The sequence below is a fragment of the Gossypium hirsutum genome, chromosome A12 (assembly GCF_007990345.1).
Source record: "Gossypium hirsutum isolate 1008001.06 chromosome A12, Gossypium_hirsutum_v2.1, whole genome shotgun sequence".
In the NCBI taxonomy this organism is placed as follows: domain Eukaryota; kingdom Viridiplantae; phylum Streptophyta; class Magnoliopsida; order Malvales; family Malvaceae; genus Gossypium; species Gossypium hirsutum.
The window spans coordinates 32,895,218-32,902,493 of record NC_053435.1 but is presented as its reverse complement, the minus strand read 5'-3'; the positions used below and the strand labels follow the sequence as shown (position 1 = coordinate 32,902,493).

Sequence of the window (7,276 nt, the reverse complement as noted above, 5' to 3'; positions counted from 1 at the left end):
TCTCCAGAATCTCGACTAACAAGCGAATATCTTCATTTAAGCCATCTTCAAACCTTTTACATATTATTTCTTCTGTCGAGACACATTCTCGTGCATATTGGCTCAATCTTACAAATTATTGCTTATATTCTGTAACAGACATATGGCCCTATTTCAGCTCAAGAAACTCTTTGCATTTCTGATCTATAAATCTCTGACTAATATACTTCTTTCTAAACTCAATCTGAAAGAACTCCCAATTAACTCGTTCTTTTGGAACCACATATATCAACATTTTCCACCAATACGTTGTATCTCTCAGGCGTGATACAGCACATTTAAGACATTCGTCTGGGGTACATGACATTTCATCAAACACTCAGATTGTATTCTCGAGCCCAAACTCAGCTCTCTCAGCTTCATCATCAGTAGTAGCATGAAACTCTTCAGTCCCATATTTTCTAATTTTATCAACCGGAGGCTTACTCAACTGAATCAGATTCACAGCTTATGGTATGATAGGGGCTTGTGAAGGATTAGGCGGGGTGAAGGTTGTGGCATAGCTGGATTGGTTCTAATATATTGAGTGAACCAATCATTCATCATTTGGTAAAAGGCTTGCTTAGCCTCTCCCTCGTGGCTATTCAAAACAAGTCTAGAATCGGATTGCACTACCCCTTAGCGAAAGTGGTGCATTACTTTCAACATCGTCAGCTATGGCTCGACCGAGATCTAATTGCTATATAGAAACACATTTTTAACTGTCAGGAATCATCACACTATCACAGTTTATATATATGACATGTATAGATAGACTCTTTTACGCTACGTTAGTCCTAGAATCGACTAAACCGTAGCTCTGATACTAATAAAATGTAACACCCCTAACCCGTATCTATCACCGAAATAGGGTTACAAGGCATTACTAGATATTACACATCAATCACATACATTTATGCAATCATTATCGTAAACTATTCACCAACATTCACATTGTCTCATACAAGGTAATACGAAACCTTAAAACATGTATATGAGTGGTTTAGGACTAAATCGTTCACATATAAAAGCTTCCGGACACTTAGAAAAATTATGCAATCATAGGTCACATGCCCCTGTGAACAGGCCGTGTGACTCACACGGTTATCAAACACGCCCGTGTCATAGGCCGTGTGAAAATAGGGCATACATACTGACTTGTACCACACAGCTGGAGACTGGCCCGTGTGCCTTGGCCATGGTCAAAATTGACTTGGGTTACACGGCTAACCACACGCCCATGTGTCTAGCCCGTGTACCCTTCAAAATGGCCACACACGCCCATATACCAAGGCTGTGTGCCTCACGTGGCCACCAGGCACGCTCGTGTGTCTAGGCCGTGCTCAAGATTGGATTTAAATTATAGGACTACCCTAGAGGACACACGGCCGTGTAGCATGACCGTGTGTCATACACGAATGAGACACATGCCCGTGTCTCTGCCCGTGTGGACAAAAATAGGTCATTTGCAAAGCCAATTTGCCACCCTAATCTCAAGCACACATAGCAACCAAAATAGCACCATTTTCTCACATTTATAGATAACCAAACATATCAATTCATACACAATCATAACATCCATACATTACCATTTCAACCATCTAATTCCACAATCAAAACAAACCATTTCAACATGTCAAAATCATTAAGTATGCATAATTTCTCAAATGCATTTTATTAACATGATATTACCTAATTCATGTCATAAAACTTATCATATTCAAACCAACATAAAAGATATTATAAACCTCATATAATTAACTTACCAAGCACATAACTTAGGCTAACTTATAAGGCTAAAAACATAACAACATTTCCAACCAAAAATAAGCCAAATCTCATGGCTATAATCTTAACACAAAACATATCATTTACTCACTAGCCTATACATGCCATACATTAATATTTACAAATTCAAAAGTACCAAAATATTATTCGATAGTGTGACGATGATCACGATGATCCTTAACGATCCCCAAGCTCGCGGTAGCTTTGATAATCTATAAAACAATTGAAAAAAATACACAAAGTAAGCTTTCCAAAGCTTAGTAAGCCATATACAAATAAACTTATCACATAACACATTTATAATCAAATTCATTCAATTAGCTTATGGCTATACACAATCACAAGTCCATATTTCTCACATAACATCATTTGATCATAGCTCTCTAGCAACAAGCATATCTTATTATCAAATAACTTATACTTACATCACAAATACACATGTATTATCTTTCATTCACAAATTTGGTATACTTTCATACGTACCAGAATTTTTGTGAACATTTCACATAATTATTCATTTCTTGGAGTGCCCGTTGAACCGTTTGGAATCAAATAAGATACATGGATAGCTTGGAAAGCTAGTACAACGCCAACGTCCCAGACGTGGTCTTATATGTAATCAATATCGATGCCACTATCCTAGACAGGGTTTTACATGAAATCAAATACGATGCCTATGTCCCAGACATGGTCTTACACGTAAATCTCAAATCGACGCCAATGTCCCAGACGTGGTCTTACACGACAACTCATATTGGAATCCAATGTCATGACATATGTATGTTAACTATTCCTATGGTTTGTACAGGGCTTTTCAGACGTCGTCACATTATCGAAACTTTCTCGGATTTCACATTTTTAGCTCCAATAGCCATTCATCACTATTCATTAACATATACACAATAATAATTCAATCCAATACATTTATTTGTATATAGACTTACCTCGTACGAGAATGAACGAAAACGAACAGCTATTAACTGCTCTCGTTTTCCCCTAATCTAATTTCGTTTTCTTTTGTTCTTGATCTAAACACATTCAAATTTAACTCTTTTATTCACCAAATCATTCAATTCAATCCAAATTAGCCCTCATTTTTTCACATTTTAACACTTTATTCCCTAATTACAAAAATCACAAAATATACAAATTTCTATATACACATGCTTAACCGAATTTTCCCTTAGCTCATATAAGCCCACATATTTCATTTATTTCATATTTTAGCCCCTCAATTTCTCATTTTCACAAATTAGTCCAAAATACTCAAATTCATCAAAAATTCAAGTACAAATCATAGTAACCCAACACATATCTTTCATTTTCCATCAGCTAACATCACAAAGCTTACAACTTCATTAATGGCATGACTCAAATTCATCATCAAATTTAGAAAATTGAGACATGGGCTTGATAGATTACTAAGCAACAATCTCAAAAACGTAAAAATCATCAAAAACCGAACAAAATACACACCTTAATCAAGCTTATCAATGACCAAATAATTTAAGCTTTCAAACCCTATCTTTTTCTTTTATTTTCGGCGCAAAGATGAACAAAATGATCACCATTTTGTTTTATTTTAATTAATATAACATTAATTACCTTTTTTACAATTTTACCATTATTTATAAACATATAAAATCAACTAATGGATATCCATTAATGTCCATTAACACTATCTATGGTCTAATTTCATCATAAGGACCTCCTATTTAATAAGCCATAGCATATAAGCACTTTTAACAAATAGCAAGGCACTTTTACGAATTCTGCAATTAGGTCCTTTTTATCAATCAAACACACAAACGGTAAAATTTTCATATGAAAATCTCACACATATCATATACAATGTTGTAAACGTGGAAATAATATTAAAAAATACTTTTCTGACTCAGATTTGTGGTCTTGAAACCACTGTTCCGACTAGGGTCTAAACCGGGCTGTTACAAAGATTGCATAAAGTAAAACTACTCGAGAGGTATTAACATTAGACACATTTAAAGCACGTACTATACAGTGCACACAAATTGAATCCACATTTTAGCCTCTAGAAACATAATAACTTGATGAAAGGACACGAGAACATTGGTACCTGAGCGATATTTCCTTTCACCCCTTCCTTCAGTTAAAATGTTTATAATGTTATCCATTTCTATGTCTCAGAAATATTCTAAATCAATTTCATCAATAAAATCATTTTCATAGTATGGAGCATTATGAAAGTAGTAGATAATTTGAGGGGTTACGAACACCTCTTTCCCTCGTACAAGTACTATATCCCATATATGGCCTTTAATGTTCCTAGACTCATGGTCCCGTAATGATGCATAAAATTCTTGGACCACAAGACCACAGCACTATCTTTGGGGATCGTCCAAAAACGTTTTCACCTATGATATCTGACTAAAGGTCGTAGTTCCTTACACAAAATCATGGGCAGATCAAATCCCCTCTATTGGATAAAGGTTTTTCCTTGAATTTTAATAAAATATTTTTCAATATCCAAGTTTGAAAATTTAAAGTGATTTGGAATCCTCGACAGTTCTGGTTCATTAATTCGTTTAACTTTTCTAAGAGACATAATGTCTTTCTTTCAACTCACTAATGAAACATCAAGCAAATAAATACAATGGAACAGTAAAAGTTTGAGTTAGGAACCCTTAACCTCAGATATATCGTTGGATTCCTCATCACGCTTTATTTGCTCATCATTCCTTAGAGTGGTTCCATTCTTGCCCTTCACAAGTAAGATTGAAAGAAGCAATTTTTCCAAACAAATTAAAAATAAAAAAGGAAGGATGAGCTTTTAGGGCTTAAGGTATTTAGGGAGATTTAAAAGATTAGAGGAGATAAAGGGTGTTTAAATAAGACTTAATGTGATTTTAGGTTAAGAAATAGGTGTTTTGGGGGTTTAAAATCAGGTAAATTAAGGGTTGCGCTGTTGGGTTACGCGAATGGGTCGGGTCAACCCTGCAAAAAAATTGCAATGATGTCATGACACAGGGGTTCCATGTCGCAACATCCTTGGCAGTTTGCCATTGTCGCAACATTAGGGTTCAATGTCGTGACCCACTCTAGATTTTTCAATTTTTGAGTAAACTGACTATGGTTTCACGACATCTAAGGTTTTTGTCGCGACATCAAAAGAATTTTCTCGATTTTAAAAGCTGCTCTCGGTGTTGTGACACAAGATTCTTGTGTTGTGATACGAATTCTGTTCTTACTCAAAACTTCATTTTCTAGAGTGTTATGGTTGCTTATAAAACAAAAAGTTAATGTAAATTAAAATCTATACTAAAAAATTAGCTAAAAATATAATATTTTAAAAATGTTAAGCATCAGGTCAAATATTTTAAGTCTTACTGTCGGCCTCATCCGACAATATTATCAGTTCACAAATGGATGATTCGTTTTTTCTGGCAGTATTGTCCATCTTCTATCGTCCATCGTGCCATTCCACTTGTGCCTACTTGTCCCTTTCCTTAAACATGTTTATTCTTTTTACATGCATTAAAGGAAGTGTGTCCCTTGACTTGAGAATGTTGGAATTTTTTTTTTTGCTTTGCTCCCCTAACTTCATCCTACCTTCCTCGCTTGGTTGATGGCCACATTTAAAAGTTTCAGTCTCACCATTGATTTTCATAGTTAATTCATTTTTCTCTAAATCAATGGTGGACCTAAAAGTGGCAAAGAAAGGTTTACCTAATAAGATCGATATCTCACGATCTTCTTCAAAATCAAGCACCACAAAATCTGTTGGAATAAGGAAAGTACACATTTTGACTAACACATCCTCTGATACCCCTCTTGGATGAACTGAAGATCTGTCGGCCAACTATAGTGTTATATATGTATTTTTAAGATCCCCTAACCCCAAGTTTTTCAAAAACAGATAAAGGCATCAAATTAATACTATCTCTTAAATCACATAGAGCTCTATTAAAACAAATTCTCCCTATCTCTATGGCAATAGTAAAACTTCTCAAGTCTTTTAATTTTTGGAGAACCCATCTTGAGATAATAGCACTACAAAAACCACTTATACTAGTTTAACCTATCTTAATTTTCCTACACCTAGACATAATTTCCTTTAAAAACTTGGTGTACTTAGGAACTTTCTCTACTAATTCAATTAAAGGCAGGTTAACATTTAATGTTTTGAAAAAGTTCAAGAAACTTACATATTCATCCTTATCCTGCTTTTTTTTCCTCCAGTCTCGAAGGGAATGCTATTTTTCCACCGAAAAATCTTTAGTTATTTCCTTCTCTACCAACGATGCTGGTGTGGTTACCTCCTCTGGCTCTGGCTCATCTTCAACCTCTAAGGATTCCTCTTGAGGATCTTCATTATTCTCTAAATTGTCTCCGGAGTAATGGTTTTTAGGCTACTCAGTACTTTGTCTGATCAAAGCGCAATCACTGTCACGTGCTCCTTACCTTCTCTCTATGGATTATCTTCTATGTTGTTGGGAATACTTGTACCATTTTTTCTTTTGATATCACCTATCATGCTCATCAATTGGCTCATTTGATCCTCAAGTTTAGTCAATGTTCTTGTTGAATTGGTGCACTCAGACTGCACCTGCTTGACATTAGTTCTCATTGATTGTATTTCTCCCTCGATTATATCCAAACATTGACCACATGCAGCGGTATGGTCACTTGGGTTGACCTTATCCTGTGGTTTCTACAAATAAAGAGGTTGATAATTAGTATCGTTAGCTTGATTTAAGTTGTTACCTCCTTGATTTCCTCCCCATCTCAGGTTTGGGTGATAACCGAAGTTATATGTATTCGAATAAGGGTTTCCACCCTTATTCCCAATGTAGTTTACATCCTCGATGGGATTATTGATATATGGAAGAGTGGTTTGCCTTTTCTATGCATAGACGATGTAGAAACATACTCGATATGATTAAGTCTATCCACTATCTATTGATACTTGTCATCTTCTTGAATATTTTTGACCATAGTGGGGTCTAGCCATGTACGAATAGTTCAATCGGTCACTAATAGGAATTTAATGCCATGTTTTCAATAATTTTGTATGCATCCACGCACGTCCTATTCATAAGGGATCCTCCTCCTACTCCGTCTAACCCAGATCATGCGTTTGCATCCAACCCGTTATAAAATACCTGCAATCACATCCACTCAAGAAATTCGTGGTGTGGGCATTTTTGAATCAACATTTTGAAACGTTTACATGCCTCATAGAAACTTTCTCCCTCCATCTATCTAAAGACAACAATCTCTCTTCTTAGTTGAATTGCTTTGCTAATCAGGAAAAAGTTCTATAAGAACTTTCTAGCGAGTTTATCCCATTTCATGTTAAACCCTGGTGCCTGCGAGACTAACCAATAAAAGGCATTATCAATCAAGGAGAAGGGGAATAATCGAAGACAAATAGCATCATCAGTGACCCCGTTATACTTAAAAGTATCATAGAGTTGGAGAAACCATTTTA

General features: G+C 35.5%; 1 non-coding gene across 1 annotated transcript; it reads left to right on the top strand.

Annotated features, from left to right (window-relative positions):
* The first annotated feature begins 6,969 nt into the window (after window positions 1-6,969).
* On the top strand, window positions 6,970-7,075 carry LOC121211725 (small nucleolar RNA R71). The gene has a single exon (XR_005906943.1). It is a non-coding gene; the product is annotated as a small nucleolar RNA R71 (small nucleolar RNA).
* The last annotated feature ends 201 nt before the right edge of the window (window positions 7,076-7,276 follow it).